Source organism: Sceloporus occidentalis, unplaced genomic scaffold (assembly GCF_023333645.1).
Source record: "Sceloporus occidentalis isolate IW3139 unplaced genomic scaffold, rSceOcc1.0.p SCAF_7, whole genome shotgun sequence".
Classification (NCBI taxonomy): domain Eukaryota; kingdom Metazoa; phylum Chordata; class Lepidosauria; order Squamata; family Phrynosomatidae; genus Sceloporus; species Sceloporus occidentalis.
The window spans coordinates 35908221-35932527 of NW_028316987.1; the positions used below are offsets into that span (position 1 = coordinate 35908221).

At 43.7% G+C, this 24307-nt stretch overlaps 1 protein-coding gene across 2 annotated transcripts in view; it reads left to right on the top strand.

The window, feature by feature from the left end:
- Positions 1–1664: 1664 nt before the first annotated feature.
- Positions 1665–24307, top strand: part of ELMO1 (engulfment and cell motility 1) — a 357340-nt gene continuing 334697 nt past the window's right edge. For both annotated transcript variants that reach the window (XM_089532586.1, XM_089532587.1), the window contains exon 1: positions 1665–2054. The gene's annotated coding sequence lies outside the window, so the exon portion shown is untranslated. The remainder of the gene's footprint in view (positions 2055–24307) is intronic.

The window sequence follows — 24307 nt, forward strand, 5'->3', positions numbered from 1 at the left end:
AACATGGGCGCTGTTGCTGTTTTTTGTTTTAAAGAGTTTTAAATTTTAAGAATGTAACATTTTAATTGTTTTTTTTTTAACTTTGTATTTTTAAATGTTTCATACTGTTTTAACTTAGACTGTTTGAAATTTTGTTAGCCACCTTGAGTCCCTGTACTGAGAGGAAGGCAAGATATAAATAAACATAATACACATAATAATAATAATAATACCCTATTCAAAGATATAACTGTATTAGTCTGAAGACTCAGTCTGTAGAGAGATCTTGCAGCACCTTTGAGACTCACTAATATAAATGAGTTGGCAACATGAGCTTTCCTAGACTTCAGTCCATGAAATGCATCTGAGGCAGCAGACTTAAGCCCAGGAAAGCTCCTGCTGCCAACTTCTTTCTTTCTGTGAGTCTCCAAGGCGCTACAAGATCCCTCTACATATTAGTATTATTGCATCTAAATGCATCTGAGGAAGTAGACTGAAGTCTAGGAAAGCTGACGCTGCCAATGTCTTTCTTTCAGTGGTGCTACAAGATCTCTCTACATATTATTACTGCATCTAAATGAATTTGAGGAAGCAGGCTGCAGCCTAGGAAAGCTCCTGCTGCCAACTTCTTTCTTTCAGTGAGCCTCAAAGGTGCTGCAAGATCTCTCTCTACCTAACCTATAATAGGTTCGCCTTAGGGTCCCCATGAGTCCAAAATGACTGGGGAGAGGCACACAAGAACAAGAACAACAAAATCCTTGGGCAAGGAGGACGAGTCTGGCTGAGGCTGAGAGAGTGTGACCAGTGTCCTTCTCCTCTTCTTCTTCTTTCTCCTCTTCCTTCTTCCTCCTCCTCTTTCCTCTTCTTCTTGTCCTTCCTCCTCCCCCTTCCTCCTCCTTCCTCTTCTTCTTCCTCCTTCTTGCTCTTCTTCCTCCTTCTTCTTCCTCCTCCTTCCTCTTCTTCTTGTCCTTCTTCCTCCCCCTCTTCCTCCTCCTTCCTCTTCATCTTCTTCCTCCCTCTTCTTCTTCTTGTTCTTCTTCCTCCTCCTCCTTCCTCTTCTTCTTGTCCTTCCTCCTCCCCCTCTTCTTCCTCCTTCCTCTTCCTCCCTCTTCTTCTTCTTGCTCTTTTTCCTCCTCTTCCTCCTTCTTCTTCCTCCTCCTTCCTCTTCTTCTTGTCCTTCCTCCTCCCCCCTTCCTCCTCCTTCCTCTTCTTCTTCCTCCTTCTTGCTCTTCTTCCTCCTCTTCCTCCTTCTTCTTCCTCCTCCTTCCTCTTCTTCTTGTCCTTTCTCCTCCCCCTCTTCCTCCTCCTTCCTCTTCATCTTCTTCCTCCCTCTTCTTCTTCTTGTCCTTCTTCCTCCTCTTCCTTCTTCCTCCTCCTCCTTCCTCTTCTTCTTGTCCTTCCTCCTCCCCCTCTTCCTCCTCCTGCCTCTTCATCTTCTTCCTCCCTCTTCTTGTTCTTCTTCCTCCTCTTCCTTCTTCCTCCTCCTCCTTCCTCTTCTTCTTGTCCTTCCTCCTCCCCCTCTTCTTCCTCCTTCCTCTTTCTCCCTCTTCTTCTTCTTGCTCTTCTTCCTCCTCCTTCCTCTTTTTCTTGTCCTTCCTCCTCCCCCTCTTCCTCCTCCTTCCTCTTCTTCTTCCTCCTTCTTCTTGTTCTTCTTCCTCCTCCTCCCTCTTCCTTCTTCCTCCTCCTCCTTCCTCTTCTTCTTGTCCTTCCTCCTCCCCTCTCTTCCTCTTCCTCCTCTCCCCACCAAGGCAGACTTTCCTAGCCCTCCGAGCTCCTCTTCGGGGCTCCTTCTTCTGGCAGATGCAAATCGTGTCTCTGGCCAGCAGAGGAAGGAAGAGGAAGTGAGAGCAGCGGCGGAGGCGACTCTGTATTTGTGTCTCTCTCTCTCCTCTCTCTGTGTTTGTGGGGATGGGATAGCGACACACAACACACAGAGAGAGAAGAGCCCAAAGGCTAACTTCCATGGTGCTGCTGCTGCTGCTGCTGGAGGAAGAGGAGGAGGAACCCCAACTTCATCCCCCACTTTCGGGCCACTGGAAACACAGGCAGCTGAGATCTCCCCCAGCATAAACGAGGTACTTTACTTCTCCATTGCTCTGCGTGTGGGTCAGTTTAAATATGGGGTTCCCCCCCCCCAGAGTGTCTCTATCTATCTACGGGGGGCCAGTCATGAAGGAGGAGATGGTGGGCGGCGTCGGATTCGCACTCGGCTCCCAGCCATTTTAACTCAAGTGCAGGGGTTGTGTCTGTGTGTGTGTTGTGATGGTGTGTGTAGGGCATGTCTTGGAAGGGGAATGAGGCCACCTGCGCCTTTGCAGGTGATTTGATGAGGTTGTGTTAAAATGTAACACACACACTCATATATATATATATATATGAAAATAACGGCCTCCTCTGTGCTGCTCAATGTCTAAAACCCCTGAGAGTGTGTCTCTGAATGGAGGAAACCGCAGCCCTTTGGCTCTGCTGAGGAGGGCAAAACGCTGCCTCCTCCTCGTTGCCCTCTCTGGCTGTTCTGAGGGGCCACCAGAGGGAACAAGGCGAAGGGGGCCACAACGCGCATGCGCGGGGCCCTTCACCACTTTCCCGCCTCTTCTGTGAGGCAGGCTGCTCCCCCCCCCCCACCGCCATTTGGTTCTGTCACAGAAGAGAGAAGGAGTGTCTCTTTCTCTCTCTTGTGTCACTATTGTGTCGTTCATGGTGACCCTAAGACCACCCTGTCAAACCACCACCAATAATAATAATAATAATAATAATAATAATAATAATAATAATAATTTATTTATAGCCCACCCAGTCACGAAGAATCCCAGCCGGGTTACTAACAGAAAAAAATACATAGCAATAACAATAAAATGTGGGGAAAAAATAACATCGCAATTCACAGTAACAATTAATAGCAAGAAGAATGCAAACATATAACGGTAGCAATAAAAACTACGTAACAGTTAACACAGCAAATCAATACAACTTCAAATTAATCCCAGAATTCATGGCGAAATAATAATAACATGGCAAAATAGCATAGCAAATCACAATAGCATCCATAATCAGAAATAATAAAAAAAATGCATAGCAACTAGTATATATTATGAATAAATAAAACTTTGTATTTATATCCCGCCTCTCTGTCTCAATGACAATCGAGGCAGTTTTACAAGTTAAAAATGACATATCACCCCTTAAGGGACCTTGGTGTTGATTGTGTCGACCCCCCTAAAGCAGTGGTCCTCAAAGTGTGCCCTTTTAAGAGGTTTATTTATTTATTGCTTTGATTTGGATTTCCTGCATGGCAGGGGGTTGGATTGGATGGCCCTTGTGGTCTCTTCAAACTCTATGATTCTATGGCGGGTTACAGACCGCCATTTAGGACACGCTCTGTGCATCCTAGGGTTAGGAAGGGGCGTGCTAGGGTTAGGAAGGGTTGCCCCTTCCTAACCGGCCCCGTTCCCAACATGCGCAGAGCGCGTCCTAAATGGCAGCGCCCATCCACATGGGCGCTGCCATTTTTAGGTCTTGGACGCACAGCGTCCAGACATGGCGCGCCGGAAGTGATGCTGCGAGTGTGCACATCGCACTTCGCAGCACCACTTCCGGGGGCCAAAAAGGAGCGCCATTTCGGTGTTCCTTTTTCGCTGCAGCTGGAAGCCTTGCGGTCTGGCCGCTGGGGCTTCCCACCGCTGCTAATGGTGGCGGCGGCAGACCGCCCGCTTTAGGGCAGTCTGTAACGCACCTATGATTCTATGATTATATTTATTTTGGTCTTCAGCTCCCGGAAGCCTCAGCCCATGTTGGCCAGTAGTCTGGGATTCTTGGAGGAGAAGTCCCAAATTCCCTCGAAAGAGCACACTTTGGAGACCGTTGCCCTAAGGAACCGAAGTCATTTGCGGTGACCATAAGGCAACCCTGAGACAGAGCTTTCTTGGCAAGGTTCTTCAGAGAGTGTTATCCTCTGAGGCTGAGAGTCCTCCTACACTCTCTCTCTCTCTCTCTCTCTCTCTCTCTGTGGGTTTATTATGTTGTGTGCCTTTGGGCAGTTTCTGACTTAAGGCATCCCTGAGGCAAATCTGTCACAGGGTTTTCTTCCCAAGTTTCTTCAGAGGGGGTTGGCCCTTGCCATCTGAGGCTGAGAGAGTGTGACTTGCCCAGTCACCCACGAGTTTATTAGGTTATATATGCCTTCAAGTTGTTTCCATGACCCTAAGGCAACCCTGTCACAAGGTTTTTTGGGGCAAGTTTCTTCAACAGAGTTGTCATCCAGTGAGGTTGAGAGAGTGTGACTTGCCAAGTCACCCCCGTGGGCTTGTTATGTGCCTTCAAGTCATTTCTGTGACTCTAAGGCAAACCTGTCACAGGGTTTTGTTTCCAAGTTTCTTCAGAGGGGATGTTGCCTTTGCTGTCCTCTGAGGCTGAGAGAGTGTGAATTGCCCACTCTCCCTGTGGGTTTTTATGTTGTTGTTGTTGTTCCTTCATGTCGTTTCTGATGTATGTCGACCCTAAGGCGAATCTGTCACAGGATTTTGTGTCCAAGTTAAATGCAGGACCTTCAAGAGAAATGTGGGACATGACCAAACCAAAACCAAAACCACTGATATAAATATAAGTTCATTTCATGTGGATTTTTTTTGCACTGTATTTTATTTTGTACTCAGCCGTATTTTTATGATGAACCTACCATCAGAAATGTGCCTTTGTCTAACTGTGCTTCCTTAAGAACTGAGATTGACTCAAAAACAACACACCTGTAGCTTGTGGTTTAAAACAAACGTTTACTAATGGCTTTAATCTATATATAATAATAAAGCTTTATTTATATAGCGCTGTAAATTTACACAGCGCTGCACATAGAATCAATTAAAATAGGTAAAATAAACCTGCCTATGGCATACATTCTACGAAAATAATTAAATATGTACATATTGGTACATGTTAACATTCAATAAAATAAGGCAGACAACAAATTAAAACAACATTAGATTTAAAAGCTATATCCTAATCTAGCTAGTGAATAGTTCCGGTAAAAGAAACCTTTATCTCACTATGGCCTGTTACATACTGCCAAAATAAAGCTGCTTGGGGTCTCTTTGGAGGTATGCTGTTTAAATGGTGCATGCATCTTAAGAATCCGGAAGCTGCACCAAAGCTGCCCTCCAGTGCTTAGAAATGGAGTGTGGCTTTGGCGCGACCTCCGGACTCTTAGGACCCATGCATCATTTAAATAGCATACCTCCAAAGAGACCTGAAGCAGCTTTATTTTGGCAGTCTGTAACAGGCTTATCTTTCCAAAGAAAGTTGAGAGAGAAGAAAGATGGAGGACCCAACAGCTCAGGAGAGAATTGAGAGAGAATGTCTATTAATCCCAAAGGGGAAGTGATCTAAATCACATGGTTAGTTTGAATGAGAGAGAGAGAGAGAGAGAGAGAGAGAGAGAGGAAAGTTTCCATGCAGGAAATCCCTATCTATCTAAGGGGGGGGGAAAGAATGCAAAAATCTTCCAACAGTTTCTTCATGAGGATGTTTCCATTGCCATCCTCTGAGGCTGAGAGAGTGTGACTGGTCCAGGTTCACATGACCGAGCTGAGAATTGAACCCTGGTTTCCAGAATCCTAGTCCAGATGTCTTCCTTTTCTGACTCCATGTGTGAACTTTATTCCCCTGGCTCCAGAAAAAGACTCCCAATGCCTCAGGTGGGCCAAAAATTAAAGTTGGCAAAGTAATTTTAAAACTATATTTAGGAGGCATCTAGTTGCGTGAAGTGCCACATGAGATTAGAAAGTACAGTGGACCCTTGTTATACGCTGGGGTTTGGTTCCAAGATCCCCTGTGGATAACAAAATCCGTGTATGCTCGTCCCATTAAGTATAATGACATAGCAAAATGGTGTCCCTTATTAAAAAATGGAAAATCGAGGTTTGATATTTGAAATTTATACTTTTTTGAACATTTTCAAACCGTGTATGCTTGAATCCGTGTATAAAAAATCCACGTATAAGAAGGGCCGACTGTACTGTATTCTTTCACTACCACTTCAGCAAGTTATGAAAGGTATGTGAAAGAATGAATTTGAGATATAGTAAAAGGGTAAATCAGAAGCATTTGGGTGCCTGAGGCAGAAAGTCTATTCGCTCCTTCCACGTTGTAGTCTTGAATTTATGCTAAACTGTGTCATTGGCTCCCTTTTTAAAATTTCACCATTTGACACCTAGGGAGAGCCTCCTCTTTCAAGGTAAGGGGAAAAAATATGTACCTTCATTTACAAAAGTCAAGGCACCATCCTATACCCTCATCTCTGAAAGCAAACCCTGTGCAAACTCTCAATGGAACCTACTTCTGAGTAATAATGGATAGGCTTGCATTGCGTCATATGCTGTATTCTCCATAATTCAGAGAGCACCCATTGCTCTTTAGAGCCTCAAAGTTTCCTGCCCTTTCAAAAGACTCCATGCCTTTTCTCTTTCTTCTCCTTCTGCTTGGAGCTGTCTCCAAGAATAAACAATGTGACGCTTCCCTCTTCTTTCAGATCTCTCCTCAAAATCTGCCTTGAAACCTTCGGTCTAGTTCTCTCTCTTCATCTTTCCTTTCACCAGATTGGCACATCAGGACAGGGACTTGTCCTCTTCTGTTCTGGAAAACAGCACATCCCCATGGCATCCTGTAAAGAATACTAGCAATAGTACAGTAATTTAAACTGGGTTCTTTGTGCGTCGGAGCAACAGCATTTGTAGGTGAATCTGATCTTTCCCCCCACAGGTTTGCTATTATTGTAGTTTCACTCGATGTAACTTACTACAGCTAGCTGTGCACTGGATGGAAACTGAAGAATGACTTGTGTCAAAAGTGGGCAGCAGGAGACAGCTGTGGAGTCCTGCCAGAATTTCATGGCATTCTGGAAAGGGAAAGAGGTTCACCTACATTTATTACATGAGGTTACTGTACCAGCAATTAATTACAGTGTGTCTGAAGTGGCAGCTAATTCACATTTGTTCACAGGGGTGAGAACAACACTAAAAAAAATATCTATAGTCTCTTAGCAACCCTAGTCTTTATATATTTCTGGGTTACTTGAGTTCCCCCAGCTTTCCCAAGTTCTATTTTAGCACTCATGTTCATCAACTCCACTTTAATATAATTCTGTATGTGTCAGTCAAGGTTAAAGGAAGTACAATTTTGCTTTAATGCTTGGAGGAAAAAATGAGTTAAAAGCATACTACAGCTATACATTTCTGTAGCTGTTCCTATCTACACTTTCACTTACTCCGAAGCATCAGCTATGATCAGATGACCCTTAAAATGGTTCCAGAGTCAGGGTCACCACTATATAAAGACTGATGACAGAGACGAGTGACCAGTTCTTGGTCCCTAACAGGTGTATTTGTACAATGTTATGAGAGTGCTAGTTGGTTTTATACCACTGATTCTAGTGGTACCTTTGAAAAAATTAAAGGGCCGCGGCAAAGTTAAGCACTTCTTGGCCTCGTGTATTTTAGCAGGGCAACTTGGCCATAACTTCTGGACTGAAATCTTTGGGATTTCATGTTGATTCATTTACTTTTCTTGTACTTTTTTGCATAACTTATTTTTAACAGTGCAGAGAGAGAGAGAGAGCAAGGTACCTAAATATCTCTTGTCTTTGCCATTACTGTCTACTGAAACCCTCTGAGGTTTTCTGCTATTTCTTTCTTCAGTAACAACTGAAGGTTTCACATATGTCTGTTTTCTTATTTCCTTTATAATTTTCTAGTCTAAAATATGTTTTTTTGGGGGGGGGACTCTAACTTTTCTATAATGCTGAAGGATATTGTAACAGATTTGCATGTTGTTTAATGTTGAGAGATGGGAGCTGCTTAGTCAAGGTTAAAACAGAAAACATGCTTGCACTAGAACACTAGATACCTGGTAAGTATCTTTCCAGTTAGATATATTATATGTGCATATGTAGCCTTAACACGTAGAAGTAATCCCTAGTGCTAATTTGCCCTCTTTTTAATGTATGTTAAAATTTTGTTCTTTAGTAAATGAAGTCTGACGTCCAAGTTGCTGCTTATTGATCATTTAGTAAAAGCTGATTAGGGCAGCAAGAACATTGAACTATTTGTGTCACAGATTCTGTGAGGAGTGAGAACATAAGCATCAAGTAGAACAGAGAGCAAGATTCATTACATGTATACTCTTGTGTGTCTTTTCAGAAGAATCACAAAACTGTTTTGCCACTTCAGTTGCACAATATGTGGTTCAACAAGAAAAATGTGCATGTAGTCATTCTGAAGAATATATGCAGAATGGCCCACAAAAAGTAAATGTTGTGGACTGCTTGCTCTGTTTCATTTCTGTGTCATGTCATGCCCTGCTATAGCCGGCAACCTCTTTACTCCAAGGGACTTCTATTAAAGTCAATAGGATTGCCCTGGAGCAAGAGGGTTGCACACTGTAGTCTGTGATGCATGCATATCTTCAAGTGATGCATGTAATAAGCACGCTTTGTAGTGAAGGAGTTGTTTTTCTTCTCTTTGTTACAATAAATGGTTTGCTGCTTATTATTCTGTGTGTTGCCTATCAGGATATGGAAACATGCACTGGCTAAAACCATTGTGCATGTCATAGCACTTCCTCACAGTGCTGTCTTTCTGTAGCAAACTACAGAGCAAATGTAAGCTTGTATGGTGCCGCTCCACCCTTCCTTCCGCTCTTTGTTTATTGAAATCGCATGGATTGTGAAGTTTGAGCCTGTGCAAGGTTTCTTTCTTTCCTCCTTTTCTGTAAGGCTTAGGCTGTTGAGAATTGCTTAGGATGTGATCTCATGCTTTCCATATTGCCCGATATGATACACTTTCCCCCCACCCTCTGACTTCACTTTTTAAAGGGATTTTATGAGCAAGTGTGAGACTGATAACACCTGGCTGTTGTTGATGCTTGGTCTGCATTTGAAAAAAAACAACTTGAGGATCTTAGCTTGCTGTTTTGCTTTGAAAAACAGGATGGCCTTTTGGTTCTGTGTGCCTTTGATGTTGTCGAATAAGAAAAACTGCTAAAAATGAGGGAACATCTGGAAACCCTGCTGCCTTCCCGCCTTGGATAATTAAGACCATTCCACTGAGCCCTTCTGAAATATCCCTTCACTAATAGTCTGTACATGTCGCTGTTCTTTGATAAGACCTTTAGAGCTGGCTGCCCACCTCTGCTCAACGCTGTCTCACATTTTGAACTAAAGACAAGTCAAGCATGCTTTATTTAGAGATGTAGTGTACCCATTCGGAAGAGCAAACATGATAGGCAGTTCCTGGTGCCCAAAGTACTTCCGGTCTATAAAGGCTGTTTGACATTATTGAACATCTGGAGAGATGCGTTCATGCTAGGTTCTGCCTGTTGTGTGGTGTGAGTGGAAGTTGCATTGTGGAAGCTCTGTGGATTAGAAGCTGCCCTCAAGCAAACCAGATCATTTGTCCATATGGCCTAGTATTATTTGTGCTGGGGTGGGGAATTTGGGGCCCTCCAGATGTAGTTGGACTATGCCTTCAACCCTCACCAGTATAACCAGTTGTGAGGGATGACAGGACTGCAGTTCAGCACCTCAAACTTTGCCAGTGAAATCAGTCCTTTTCACACCTGGGATCCTGTTGGGTAAAATGACCTTTTAAGAAGTGATAAAATAATTTCTATGGCTGTAAATGTTCAGAAACACCAGGTGTCATCCCTAATGCTATCACCGTTGTATATAAGGTGTGGGTTGAAGAGTTTGTAGAGTGTGTTTGTTGGAGAACTGGATTGTAGCAGTCTATGTTGACAAGTCAGAGCTTCTGTTATAAATACTTTGTATAAATTTTGCAACAGGAAGATAAATGCCTCCAAGGACTTTGGAAGAAGTCAACTGTGTCTGTGCCTTATTTCAGGTTGGTCTGTGCTTTATTGCCAAATACTACATACTGGGTTGTGCTTCCACACTGCTGTGATCTACTGTTGAGGTCAAGCACCTCAGACAGTTGGCACCTCTGATTGGGCCTAGCTTTTGTTTGTTTTGGTTGCTGCACACCTGCAGGACATAGGAGAGAGCCAACAGATCCATCTTTGGCTCAGACATGTATTGCTGGAATGCTGGTAAAGCAGGGTTTCCAATGCAGGCAGCTTTGTAAGCATAGTCAAGTCAAATTTACAACCCCCTTTCCAGCCATTGTATTAGATGGAAAGAGAGGTTGGGCTTGCATTCATATGCATCTCTCCTTGCCAGTTAACCCCTCAAGTGAACAGAGCTGGAGTGTCTCTTGTATTTGGTTGAGAAGAGGAAGTAAGTGCAAGTCTATGAAAGCTCCTGTTATCAACTTAGTTTTCCAGTCAGTCTCAAAGGTGCTACAAGATCTCTTTGCATATTGTTAGGACTGTTAGTCTGATGATGACTTTTTCCACTCAGAGTCTTCTTAACTATATACAAATCTCTGATGCCATTGAACATTATATGTGTGTGTGTGTGTGTGTCTGAGAGAAAGAGAGAGACATCAAGAAAGAGAAATTCTGTTGTCCTTCCCCTTTTGTGGTCATACCATTATTTGAAATGAAGGCTTGACTATCAAATCGTTGTTGTTGCTACTGTATATGTATTTAAGTAGGAAACAATGTTGATATAAGATAGTGGATACTTCCTTACAATCCTGGTTGCAGAGTAGCAAGGAATCACAAAATTTGTTATTTTGTATTAAATTTTGTATTAAATTTCCTTCTACATTTTCTAAGCCCCAAAGTGTGTTGCTGTAATAACTTTCCTTTCTTTATAACATGTTTTTGTAAATCAGACAAATTAGTATCAGAAGGGAAACTGCTAAAAAAGAGGTCATTGGCATCATCTTTACTTCTCTTTTCTGGAAGTTCTCTCTTTATGTCAGATGCATTAGCAAAGCAGTAGATGTATAGGAACAGTAGACTGGTGAGAATTAAGTGCAATATAATATTATATCAGGTTTACTCAACTTCAGATGTTTGGACCAACTGTCACAAGCTACCCAGGAACAATTTCCAGGAACTGTTGAAGTTGTAGTCCAAAACATCTGGAGGATGGGGATGAGTGGACATAGCAAGAGGACACCAACTATATATTCATATGGTATAACAAACCTGCTTTTAAAAGGCAAGCATCTTTATTTGTTATTTATTTTTTGCTCAAGCTAACGTTCAATTCTCCATTGAGTTCTCTGCTGCTGGATTGCTGCCAGGGTTTTTCTGTAACTGTGAAATCCATTTAAAGAGAATTAGAAGATGCACAAGCACCATAAGTCAAAGCCAGCTTGACAACAAATAACAATATCAGCATCTGTAAGGGTTAATTGTCCTGCTTTTAGTAGAAAGAATGAATAGAAAAAGTTTTGGGGAAACCACTTGCAGATACTTTTGGGGAGTGCTTCTACCAGTAAAACTCAGGATATTAACAATCTGTTTGACAGGACCTCCCCTTACAGTCTTGTGCAAGAGTATTTCGAACACTTTTTGCTAGACCACAAGTGGGGAAGACCTTTTGCCCAGGAGTTGAATTTTCCAAGGCGAACTATTGTGTGGGGCTGAGGTGGAGTGGAATAGGGTTACATGGCAGCAGAAAGCCCCAATGTGTTACCCAAATGTCATTTACATCCCTCTTCCTCTATTTTTATCAGATTTTTATTGTAGCTGGCCAAGGGTTATTTCTCACCCCCTAAAAATGGCCCCGTTGGATGGCAGTGAGGTTGTAAAATGTCTATATTGGTGCCAATGGAGGGTGGTTTTGTTTAATTTAAAAAAAAAAGAAGAGTCTTATTGCAGGATGACTGGAAGGATGGGGAAATTCCTTAAGCCAGTGGGCAAAATGGGAACTTCCCTATATCTGGGTTGTGGGCTGGGGGGGGGGGTCCCTGTTGCAGTGGCAGAATCTCGGTGGAACGTCTTCTGCTTTCTTTGGTTTACTGTAATCCATAATTGCCTCATAACTCTCCATTTTAGGACTGTCTTTTTGCTGATGTTTCAAATGTGAATAGTTGCTGTCATTCTATACTCACATTTGTTGTTGTGTGCCTTCAAGTTGTTTCCAACTTATGCCAACCCTAAGGCAAGCCTACCACTGAGTTTCCTTAACAAGATCTGTTTAGAGCAGGTTGTGCCAGTGCCTCTCTCCAAGAATGAGAGCATGTGACTTGACTAATGTCACCAAGTGGGCTTACATGGCCAATCAGGGATTTGAACTGTAGTCTCCAGAGTTATAGTCCAGTGCTCAAAACCACCACACCATGCTGGCCCTGTACTCTGTACTCTCCTACCTGATAATAGGTCCTTTGCAATGCATCAAGGTTTCTAGGAAGACATAAAAGTAATAAGAACAAAAGTCTTTTGTCTGTTCCATGTAATTATGTATAAATGTTAAAGCACTCTGAAACCAGTGGAGAAAGGTAAGTAGACTTTTGTTTTATATTGCAGTTTAGTTGTAAAGCTTAAAAGTAAAGATGTATAAAATTCTATATATTTGCTATTAGGGAAAAGTGAAGGAGAGTTATATACAGACCAACTCTCACCCAGCCTTTCACAGTTCCCATCCATTTCCCATAGAAGTGAATGTCTAGCTGACATCTTTTTATTATTATTATTATTATTATTATTATTATTATTAACCTTTATTTATAAAGCGCTGTAAATTTACACAGCGAAAGGTTTATGAAGTTTTGCAATTAGAAGAAAAAAATTGGGCTCCTGCACTAACTGATTGTCAGTTACTTTTATCCATGGAGATGAAGCAGTTTCCACTGACTTCTATAGATAAGAGTAAGCAATGCTTAGGGGAAAGTTGACTGGTATAATATAAGGAGTTCATTTCAGCAGAAATGTGTAGGATGATCTGTTCTAGCTATTACATTGTACTCAACTGTATTTTGTCTCTCAGCTGTGGTGAGTAGGAGTCTTCTCCTTACTATGGTGATTGTGAAGATAGATCTTGGAAAAAATATATGTACGCTAAGTATATATATATGTCAAGTGCTGCACTATATGAAATGACAGACCTCTGTCCAGAGACCTAGAATCAAAAACTTTAGATTTTAAACAAAAACAAAATAAATGGGAAGTGGTGAGGACCGGAAAGATTGTTAGGATACTGTATGTAATGCAAATCAAGACTGCAACTTGTATAAAACATTTGATAAACCACTTTAAACATATTTTTAAAATGGAGAGATAAATAAAAATGTATGGAAGCTTTTCGAAAAAAGAAAGGTGGAAAAGCAATTGTAAAAACTGTAAACTTTATAATGGAGTATGTTACCTTGCTAATATAACTTAGTACATAATAATGCTTTCATGACATAACCTGGTATATAAAACACACGCCTTTTGTATATACTGCATTAGAGAGAAGAATTAATTTTTCTTTCGCTTAAGTGAAAAGATGCACAATGTGTTAGAGATGTTCTAAGTATGCTCACATGTCTCAGTTGAATTCTAATTGCATCTTTTCTCTCACTGTTATCTAGAGGGGTGGTATAGTAACACATCCATTTTCATAGCAACAGCCATAGTTTCAGACAGAAACAGAAGTCTAGTAAGAGCTAAACTATTGAAACAGTTCACTGAGTTAACAGTTAATCAGAACAGTTCCTTGAGTTCAATGAAAGTCCTGGGGCTGTACTTTTAAAAACAAAAACAAAACGTTGCTCCTCAAAATATCTGGCACAGCTACTTTAGCTTAATTCTGGAATTAATTTATCAGAATCACTTTTAAAAGTCAATAAATTTGGAGATTAACATTATCAACATTTTTTTTTACCTTGTGCAAATTTCATTCTTTCCCTCTTAGGCTGTGTCCGCACTGCAAAAATAATCTGGGTTGGCACCACTTTAACTGCCATGGCTTTATGCCATGGAATTCTGGGAATGGTAGTTTGTTGTGGCACCAGAGTGGAGCAGCTAAAACGGAACCTGGATTATTTCTGCAGTGCAGACGCAGCCTTAGTTTCCAGGAGGCTATACTACATGGATCAAGCATTGGCATGATGCACTCTTGATGCATAAACCCTGTCAGCCAGCATGTAGGTGTGAGTTTTGTTTGAGGATTGGGCTACGTTAGGAGTGAGGAACCTGTGCTGCCCCCAGATGTTGGAGCACAGTCCCCAGCCTCTCTAATCATTGACTGTGTCCTGTTGCTCATGGAAACTGGAGTCCCAACAGTTGTTGCCCAGCCCATCCTTGGGCCAGTGGCAGCTGGTGGCTTTCATGTCAGGGGGTGGTAAATCCACTATGGGTTTTACTACAAACTTGAAAGAAGCTATCCAAACTGCTGAATTTTATTCTCAAAATAGGATCAGTGACTTGGGCCCAGAACAGACAGGCCAAATGAAGTGTCTTCTGGCCACTTTAGGGGCATGATGTTTACATGATGCATGCCCCCGAAGCGGCCTGAAGCCACTCCGATGTTATGCTCCTGTCCTTTGGACTGGAGCAGAAAGGAGCTGGAATAATCTGGCTCCTTGTGGCTTGGCTTGGGTCCAGCAGTGGTGACCCGCTTTAGGAACAGGATGTTTGGTTGCTTTGGTCCTGTCCCACTTGCAGCCAGAGCGACCTCAGGCCACACTTTCTTGCTTATCTGTCTCAGGCCTTGGATAGCTCCTTTCAAGTTCAAACTAAAACCTGTAGAGGATTCACTGTCCCTGATATTGTTGCTACCATTGCTTTCTTCTGGTGAGACACTGCTGCATTTTTAAACGCTCATTACTGTAAGTTCTCTAATGGACTCAACTCTGTTTTTTCCCCTTGTATCTAGTTGCCTTCTATTTCTCAACTGAAGTTGGAAAAGTGAACTTTCATTAGTTTCTGTTTAGATACTGAGACATCCTCTTAGTTTTGGTTTCTGATGGAGGGCACTGTTGCCATCTGTGACTCCCAAAAGTGCTACAAAGACTGACAGATATAACATACGGAATTACTGATTTGTGCATACACTGAACTGAAATCTTTTATAATGAAATACATAAAACGTATGCAACTTTCTGCTGGACTGTTGACAAGCAAGAAAACTATTGGAAAACTTCTCTTTGCCTTTAGAATGGGGATTTCATTATTCAGTGACATGTGAAAACTCCACTTAAATCTAATACTATAGCAGTTGTTCTTCTGTCCCCTTTTATTTGAATGTTGGTAACTCCAGTGGTAGCCAAGTATGTTTTAAAGCAAAAGTTAGTTTGTAAGATGTTAATATATGTTGTAAACTTGCAAATAGAACCATACCAATGCGCCTACAGTTACAGTTTCCCAATGTTTCCTGTTACACCGTATTTAGCTTTCAGTTGTTTAGAAATGTGACAGGTTTTAACCACTTTGAACTGATGTGTGGAGTAAAAAAGAAGGAACTCAGGGGCAGAGCAGTATGATGGTCCTTTGGAGCACAAGTGGGTGGGATAAAGAGCTGGAAGGACTTGAAAGGAAATCTGCAGGAAGATGCTTGCAAGATCTAGTGTTAGAGGAGCTTGTTGTACATCAGCAGGAGCAATACCCACTGATACCATTTCACATGTATTTCCAGGATATGAAGAAAAGTGGACCAAGATGGAGAGAGATACTTTCTGTATGAGCAGAGAGATTTTTTATGTGTGTTAGTGGGAATATTTGGAAAGATCCATGTTAGATGACCTCCTAGGTCCCTTCTAATTCTAAAATCTTGTCATTCTATATTGAAGAATATGTATTTGATAATTTTGTTTCCTAATAGCAGTATTACCAAAATACACTATAGTCAATAAAATATGGAGTGTCAGTTTTGCATGCATACGTTATAAGTTGAGGGCCCATTTCACTGTTTGTAAAAGTAGTCAGTATTTACAAGAAGTGGATGGACGTATGTGCTTTCAAGTCATCTGTTTACTTAGAGTGACCCCATTAATTTCATAGAGTTTTCTTAAGGAAGGAATACTCAGAGGTGGTTTTGCTTGTTCCTTCCTCTGAAATACAGTCCTACAGCACTTAGTATTCATTGGTGGTCTCCAATTGAAGTACTAACTAGGGCTGACCCTACTTAGCTTCCACAATTAGACATGATCAGGTGCCTTTAGGGTAGTTAGCCCCTACATGCAACTATTGTACCTAAAGATATACTCCTTTCACACTTTAACAATTTAACTGTGCAATTATTTGGCCACCACATAAAGTGGTAAATGATTCCAAAGGCAGTATTCTAATTGTATATTCTGTTAATTGCTGAAGCAAAAACAGGGTTTTTATAAATTTGACAACGCCGTTATATGCTGTAGGATGAGAATAGCTTTTATCATTCAGTGCTTGATTTCTTGGTTTCAGAATCTGATAACAGGTTGCAATTGAGCTGTGTTGCAGAATTTGAATTCTGGGTGATAAAACAGCGACTGATTTTTAAAAAAAATAATGTTAGCTTTGTTGATTAGACTCGTAGCATCTCCCATCTTGAGATTTCAAGACTGGTAATCGAATGTAAATTATTATTGTCTTACCTTCCTTATCACTTGAGTCCAGAAGCCATACTTGCAAAAATATTTTACATCCTTGGCACCACTTACCTATGCAAAAACAAATCAAATCCAAAATACAAATATTTGTTTTAAAATCTAAAATCTAACTTGTTTTTTTTATGGGTCTGCCATCTTTCCATTCTAGCCTAGGGTTTATATTTTCCTCCAAAGAAGATGCTGTTGTCTAAACACTGACAAATAATTTCCCCTTCATTTCCCTTTCATTCATCACCTGTAGTGATGTCTTGTACATGTGCACTCAGAAGCAGGCTCCATTGAGTTCAGTAGGACATACTCCAAGATAGGTGTGGTTAGGATTTTCAGCAAATCTTTTGTAATCCAGTTCAGTTAAGAGAGCCAGTGGTAGGATGAGGATGGGGAAAAGGGATGTTAAAGGAACAAAGACATTAAAGAGCCCCTTTTCTAAATGGTTGTAATTTGACATTTTGCAAAACAATGTGCTGTACTTGTGGTGTTTGGAAGCATTTATATTCTATAAATCTACAATAACATATTTTGTGCATTTTGGTTGGTTGAATAAAAGTATAACTGTTTCATGGATTTTGGGTATTACTGTACTTTGCTTTATGGCCAACACTGCTAGCCCTGAATATATTTTTGGATGTGAAGATATTGCATTTTGGCCGCTACAGGGAACTCTGGACTGGACTTAACTATTTGATGTTTCTACCTCCAACAAAGGTTTTTTTTTTTAAAGGAACTACATTTGGCATGTTTTATCAAAACAGCATCTGAAATTTTCATAATGCAAAAGCATTGAGACTTCTCTTGAGAGAGTCAATGTTCTCTGCCTAACAAATGGAACTGTGACCTCACAAAGGATGGAAACAGTATGGAGAAGACACTTCAGAAGAAGTACCGTTATATACTTGACTATAAGTTGACCTCATGTATAAGTTAAGGGCAAATTTTGGGGCCAAAATTATGGGTTTTCCTATGATCCATGGATAAGTCGAGGGTAAAATTTAGGGGCACATAGCAAAGGATCTAAAAGATGAAGCAAAGCAAAACAATGTCAAAGAACTTACAAAATTCCAATAGACATAACTCTTTGTGCTTATTCTTAAGGCTGGATAGATGAGAGAATAGAGAGAGTCAATGCTTCCAGGAGAGAATATACGCTTGCTTTTCACCAGGGGATGGTTCTTTCTTTTAAATAACAGTTAAGATGCAGTACTTACATTGACCCATGGATAAGTCGACTCAGGTTTTTTGGGTCAATTTTTTGACCTAAATTTCTAGACTTATACATGATTATATACAGTACCTCTTTATATTGTATTGCTAACTGAATGCACATTTTGTCTTCTGGACTTTGGAATGCTTTCTTCCCAGTGCCACATGTCCAGAAGGAGCAAGGAGCTGCCTTCATAGATATTCCTCCACAGAACAACACACCAACAACACCTTGATAAAATGCAGGCCTGTGATTAACATTTTTATTTTTTTAAAAAAATTCTCCTGTATGATTTTTAACATCATAAATAAAATAATAAAAGTTTTATTTATATACCGCAGCCTTCCATAGATCAGGGCGGTGTACAACAGTGAAAAATACATAAATCAACAAATCGCGCGCAAACAGTGCATCAAAGAAACAATAAAGCAATAAAAAGGATAAAACCCCAGTTAGCCCTTCCTCATGGCCACGGAAGAGGAGGGAGGCCCTAAGAGATGTTCATGGGGGGAATGCTTGATGAAATAAGAAGGTCTTTAAATCCTTCTTAAATTGGGCCAGGGAGGTAGTCGAGCGGAGCTCAGCGGGCAGCGTATTCCAGAGGGCCGGGGCGGCGATGGAAAACGTCCGCTTAGTGACGGAAGAAAGCCTAGCCCCTGGCACCTTCAGGAGTTGCTGCCCAGATGTTCTGAGGGTGCGGGACGGAATATATGGGGAGAGGCGGTCCTTCAGGTATCCTGGACCCAAGCCATTTAGGGCTTTATAGGTAATTACCAACGCCTTATATTGAGCTCGGAAGCGAATAGGCAGCCAGTGAAGATCTTTTAAAATCGGTGTTATATGGCTGGTCCTGGGAGCACCAGTGACCAGCCGGGCTGCCATATTCTGCACCAATTGTAGCTTCCGAGTTTGGTATAAGGGTTGCCCCATGTAGAGTACATTGCAAAAATCCAGTCTTGAGGTTACCAGAGCATGTACGATCGTTTCAAGGTCCCTCTGGGCCAGGTATGGGCGCAGCTGGCGAATCAGCCGAAGCTGATAACATGTGCTCCTGACCGTCGCACTCACCTGAGCAGTCAGGTGAAGCGACGAATCCAGAAGCACCCCCAGACTGCGCACGGAGTCCTTCACAGGGAGCGTGACCCCGTTCAGGACAGGTGGAACCACCGCTATTCCTGGACCAGGGGAACCTATCACTAGTACCTCCGTTTTCTCTGGATTCAGCTTGAGTCGGTTTTCCCTCATCCAGCCCATTACTGACTCAAGACAGGCCACGAGAGGAGAGACACCATCCCCAGTCACTGCATCAGTCGGAGACATAGAGAAGATAATTTGGGTGTCATCAGCGTACTGATAACCCCGCGCCCCATGTCTCCGGATGACCTCTCCCAGCGGTTTCATGTAAATGTTAAATAGCATGGGAGACAGAATGGCCCCTTGAGGGACCCCGGTTTTAAGGGGCCTCTCGTCGGAGCACACGTCTCCCAGCTGCACCATCTGGGACCTCCCAGAGAGGTAGGACCGGAACCACTGGAGCGCAGTGCCCCCGATTCCCACCTCCGCTAGGCGCCCCAGAAGGATACCATGGTCTATGGTATCGAAAGCCGCTGAGATGTCCAAGAGCACCAGCAGGGACACGCTTCCCCTGTCGATACCCAGACGGAGATCATCGACCAAGGCGACCATGGCCGTCTCAACCCCGTAACCCGCCCGGAAGCCAGTTTGAAATGGGTCTAGATAATCCGTTTCATCCAAGACCGCCTGAAGTTGGATTGCAACCGCCCTCTCGATCACCTTCCCCAAAAATGGCAGCAGGGAAACTGGCCGATAATTATTATATACCAGGGGGTCGAGGGAGGGCTTTTTCAGAATAGGTTTCACAATGGCCAATTTGAGTTCTGATGGAAATTGGCCCTCCCTCAAAGATGTATTAATAATCCGGCGTAACAACGAAGTTACCGCCGGTCCCCCCTGGGCCGCTAGCCACGAGGGACAGGGATCGAGAGAGCAGGTCGTCTTCCGAACTCTTCCGAGGATCTTGTCCACATCATCGGTACTCACCAACTCAAATCGATCCAGTACAATAGAGTCCACGGAGGCTCTGGACACCTCTACCCTAGGTTTTGCTTGAATGTCGGCGTTAAGACCTTCGCTTATCCGAGAGGTTTTATCCGCAAAAAAGTCGTTAAATTGGTCACAGCAGGCCTTAGAAGGTTCAAGGATCTGGTTCAGGGAGGGGGGGAGCTGAGTTAGCTCCCTGACCACCCTGAACAACTCTGCTGGACGCGACTCTGCGGACGCAATGCGAGCACCATAGAACGAATTCTTTGCTGCTCGTATTGCCTCTCCGTAGTCCTCTAACAGTTGGTCTAGGAGAGCCTTGTCGTCTAAGCAAAGGTATTTCCGCCAACGGTACTCTAGCCGTCGCAGTACCCGCTTCCTTGCCCGGAGGTCTTCCGTATACCAAGGCTTACGTTTGGAAGCGGGCCTGAGAGGGCGCTTAGGAGCGATACTGTGTATAGCCCTTGAAAGACCGGTATTCCAAATACCGGTGAGGGCATCAACAGAATCGCCGTCGCTACCAACCATGAGCCCCTCTAAGGCCTCTTGGAACCTTCCAGGTTCCATCAGCCTTCGAGGGTGGACCATCCGAATAGGTCCACCACCCCCAGGGGGGATCTGGGTAGAGACCTTGATTTTTGCCTCTACCAGGAAATGATCCGTCCATGACAAGGGGGAAATATTAACTATTTCCACCCACGGATTTTCCGCATCCGAACAGAAGACCAAATCGAGAGTATTACCTGCACAATGTGTGGGACCCTGTATCAGCTGGGACAGGCCCATGGCTGCCATGGTTTCCATGAATTCCCGAGCCGCACCGGATGGAACATAGCTGGCCGCAAGAGGGATATTGAGGTCGCCCAGGACAAGAAGCCTGGGCGTCTCCAACATCAGCTCTGCGACCAACTGTGTCAGCTCGTTAAGGGAGTCCGCTAATGCACGGGGTGGCCGATACACTAACAGAATCCCAAGACTGTCCCTAGCCTTTAGGGTCAGGTAAATACACTCAATATGGGACGTCTGTCGGATGTGGTTCCTGATGAGGGACACGGTGTTCCTATGTATCAAGGCCACACCCCCCCCCCCGCCCACCTAACCTGCGCTGGTCCTTCACCGAGACCCCGGCAGGCAGGGCCTGAGCCCACACAGCATCCCCTTCAGGCCCTAGCCAGGTCTCGGTAATGCAAGCCAGGTCACATTTTGAGTCCTCCACAAGGTCGTGGAGGATGTGGGTCTTGTTGTTGATTGACCTGGCATTGCACAGGAGCAGTGACAGGGTTTGTGGCACGGTTGGAGCGACCCTCAGGTTCCTTTGGTTGGGAGGGGGACCGGAAGGAGGGATAGATATGATGCATCGATCCCTCCTTCCCCTGGAACGTAAGCCCCTTCTCCCACCGCCATACCTCCCCTTGCCCCACACTACCTCAATAGGAGCTCCGCTCAACACGATGTTATCCCTTCCCTCCCCAGCCTGTGCATTCCCCGCCACCAGTTCCTCCCCCCATCCCACCGTGGCAATATAAAGAGCAGGGGTTTTGCCACCCCAGGCATCCCCTGCTCTAAGGGCTCAAACCCAGCCTCCCTAACCCACCTAAAAAACGCAGCTGCGCAGTTGCGCAGCTGCGCGCTTGCTCACTGGGGAGCCGCAGATGGTAAGTCCTGGGCGGCTCCTCCGCGTGGGTGCGCAGCAGCGCAGTGTCCTCCAAACACGGAGGGCCGTCCAGCGGCACAGCGGTGGCCCCAGCAGCAGCAACACAGTCCTTGGGGGCGGGCAGAGGCGGGACGGAGGAGGAGGGCCAGACGCGTTGGATTTATCTAAGTCGCTCTCACCGACACGCCCCCTCCTCCGCCTTTCTCCAGGTGTTCCTGGCCCCCGGGATGGGCGCTTGCTCACTGGGGAGCCGCAGATGGTAAGTCCTGGGCGGCTCCTCCGCGTGGGTGCGCAGCAGCGCAGTGTCCTCCAAACACGGAGGGCCGTCCAGCGGCACAGCGGTGGCCCCAGCAGCAGCAACACAGTCCTTGGGGGCGGGCAGAGGCGGGACGGAGGAGGAGGGCCAGACGCGTTGGATTTATCTAAGTCGCTCTCACCGACACGCCCCCTCCTCCGCCTTTCTCCAGGTGTTCCTGGCCCCCGGGATGGGCGCTTGCTCACTGGGGAGCCGCAGATGGTAAGTCCTGGGCGGCTCCTCCGCGTGGGTGTGCAGCAGCGCAGTGTCCTCCAAACACGGAGGGCCGTCCAGCGGCACAGCGGTGGCCCCAGCAGCAGCAACACAGTCCTTGGGGGCGGGCAGAGGCGGGACGGAGGAGGAGGGCCAGACGCGTTGGATTTATCTAAGTCGCTCTCACCGACACGCCCCCTCCTCCGCCTTTCTCCAGGTGTTCCTGGCCCCCGGGATGGGCGCTTGCTCACTGGGGAGCCGCAGATGGTAAGTCCTGGGCGGCTCCTCCGCGTGGGTGTGCAGCAGCGCAGTGTCCTCCAAACACGGAGGGCCGTCCAGCGGCACAGCGGTGGCCCCAGCAGCAGCAACACAGTCCTTGGGGGCGGGCAGAGGCGGGACCATTGCCTGATTAAAATGCCAGTGGAGCTTCAAAAGCTTGCATCATATATTTTGTGCATTTTGGTTGGCCCAATAAACGTATCACTGTTTGTGGGTTTGGGTTGTTGGTGTATAATAATAATAATAATAATAATAATAATTCTTATGAATGAACATGGTTTCCTCAAGTCCTTCTAAAATGTTGTTAATGATTTTTGTAAACATTGGTGATATTAATGAACCAGATTGCACAGTTTCTCTGAAGGCCAAAGACTGCAAGGCAGTTTGTACACTGAGTACGCCTTATAAAAATGGATTTCAATAATTAAATAATGGTATGTCTTGTTTCTGACATTGGCTGCAGTTCATGTTTCCATTCATCTCCCCTTGGCTATTTTTTCTTTCTCATTTTTTATTCTGCTGAGTTTTTGAATATTGTCCCTAAAGCACCTTACAACTTCTACACTTACACTTACTACCTTACACTTACTCCACAAATAAGTGCTTGAAAAGCAATAATGAAATGAAATAATGAAAAAATAAAGAAACAAAATAAAGCATGAAGACTTCATTTTTATAGACATGAAACAAAATCAACTGAGCCTTAAAATCACAATGATCTAAAGCCTGGGAGAAAAATAATACCATGATATTGTTTGCCAACGGGTGGGAAGAGTGGATCTGGCCGGTATCTTTGAGCAGCGTGTTCTGTTAATGCATGCTCATTTTCCAACAGCCTTTAGTCTACAAGCAATTAGCCTTAAGTAAGTGCTAGCTTGGTGTAATGGTTTGAGCATTGGACTGTGACTCTGGAGACCAGGTTTCAAATCCCTGCTCAGCCATGGAAAGCCACTGGGTGATCCTGGAGAAAGAACATTCTTTTAGCCTCATGGGAAGGCACAGGCAAACCACTTCTGAACAAATTTTTCCAAGAAAACCCCACAATAGGGCTGCCTTAGGGTTGCCAAAATTTGGAACAGGAGTTCCCAACCTTTTTGACTCCTTATTTGAGTCCTTATTTCTGTACCAGAGCCCCTAAGAGGCCTACTTTTTGTCTTACAAGTTAATGATGTTCGGGAGTACAGATATCCCTCTGTTTGTGCTGACTTCGAACCTACATCCCTCACTTGCTTGTGAGGGGTAAATGGAGGGACTTAAAATGGGTGCGGTGCCTGTGGATGTGTGGCCGCAGAGCACCTGGAAAGTGCATGCGGAGCCCTAAGGGCTCCTTAATGCACAGGTTGGGAACCACTGATTTGGAAGGCACTTGAAGGCTTATAACAATAAGCAAGCAGAAGTGGGACTCTTCTCTGAATCTCAGCTGATTGAAGAGGGTGAATGAGAGAAGTCATTTCTCTGTTGAGACTTTGTGGCAATGTTTTTTTTCCCCAGTAAGACTTTGGCAATGGTAAAGAATAGGGATCTGTGCTAATGCAGCTGGGACTGTTTCTTTCATCCCTTTCAAGTGTAGTGTGCCTGTTGTTATGTGCCTTTAAGTCTTACAACTTATGGTGACCCTAAGGCAACCCTATCATGGGGTTTTCTTGGCAAGGTTTGTTCAGAAGAGGTTTGCCATCGCCTTCCCTTGAAGCTGAGAACATATGACTTGCGCAATATCACCCAGTGGGTTTCATGGCCAAGTGGAGAACCCAACCCTGGTCTTCACAGTTGTGGTCAAACACTAAAATCACTATGCCATGCTGGCTCTCTCATGCTGTCTTTACACCTGCAAGTAATACATTTTTAATGCCATCATATAATCTGACTAGGGTTGTGCTTGTAGTGTTGTGCAGTGCTCTTTTTAAGGTTTGTATAAATCTTTTAATGAATTTTAATATTTTAATGTTTAATGTTTTAATTCCATAAATTGTTTATTTTTTAAATATTATATTTATACATTTATTAATGCTTCTGTATTGTTCTTAGTTTGTATGGTTTTAAATATGTTGTTCACAGCTTTGAGAGTCCCATTATTGAGAGAATTGTGGGATATACATGAATATAATAATAATAATAATAATAATAATAGATAGTATCTCAGAGCAATATTTTAT